Below are 1,273 nucleotides of genomic sequence, written 5' to 3'. Positions count from 1 at the left end.
TCATGTGGGTTGATTCCGTTTTATTATTGCTTTCTTCAGATAACTCTGAGACGCATAGCTGGCACTTGTGGTCTTCTCTGTATTTTATCAAATAGCAGAGATTCCTCTTTATCCCTTCAGGGAGCTTTTCTAAGAGTCCAGATAAGTTGTAGAATGCTGATTCAAATTCCACTAAGAGTTTCATCTCTCTTTCTTCAATTTCATTCCTTTTACTAGACACAAGCAAAGTACTTCTGCTTTTATAATTAATTCTTGTGTGAGATTCCCTTGTTATCTTTTGAGTTCTTTCGAAGACCCTTGCTAGTGTGCTGGCTAGCCTTCCTTCATGACTGTAGATTGTTAAATTTTGAACTTGATCAATTGGTTGAAAATTTCCTAGGAAGACGGACATAAATATTACTTGGTGTGCTGGAACCAAGCATTCTTCTTCTTCATTAAAAATAGGTTGACTGTTCGTAAATTTTAGGGATATATCCCTTGGATTTACGTTTCTATTGATGTCATATAATCTCTTATAGCTCCTTTAGTATGAAACCTTATGTAATTCCAAATGTCTCTTCCAGATAATTCATTAAGTTTTGGATTAGTAAAGGCTTCTAATAAGAAGGAATTCAACCAGTTTTCGAAAATTTCTTTTTCATTCGTTTTACAGTCTAAATCGAGCATTCTTTCTCCTTCCATTTCCTGGATTTTAGGAACGTATTTTGATGGTATTTTTGTATATTTTGAATCTTTATTTATAAACTCTTTTTTAAAAGCATAATTATCAAAACCTGTTTCCCATTTAAATTGAGATTGATTATCCCTAGATGTTCCAGCTTCATTTTTTACTTGTATTGGAATTGCTGGTTCTTCGTCACTTGAATAATCTAGAATGTGTTCTTCATTTTCTATATTTTCAGAATTTACTAATTCTTCTTCTATTTGAAAACCATGTTCCATAATATTATTTTCTTGAGCCATTTTTTAATTGTTTAAAAAGCATTGTAACTTCTTCTAATTTTTCTTCAATATTCATAACTTCAATGGTGGTTTTACTTTTAAATCTGTTATATTGATTATATTTTGAAATTTTTCTTCTTTGGGATTCTCTTTTTCCTTATTTCTTTGAAATTTTATGGATACTAATATTTCTTCAAGCATATCTACTATAGAATTTAATTGTGGGTTAAAAGTATGATAAAGATGTGGGGAATCATTTCCATGGTAACATTTTTTTAGACATTCCGTGTGAAAAATAGGTTTTTTCAGGTTTTTGAAGTCCTTCAATAAA

The sequence above is a fragment of the Arachis ipaensis genome, chromosome B06 (genome assembly GCF_000816755.2).
Source record: "Arachis ipaensis cultivar K30076 chromosome B06, Araip1.1, whole genome shotgun sequence".
Classification (NCBI taxonomy): Eukaryota; Viridiplantae; Streptophyta; class Magnoliopsida; order Fabales; family Fabaceae; genus Arachis; species Arachis ipaensis.
Note: the sequence above shows the minus strand (reverse complement) of the source record.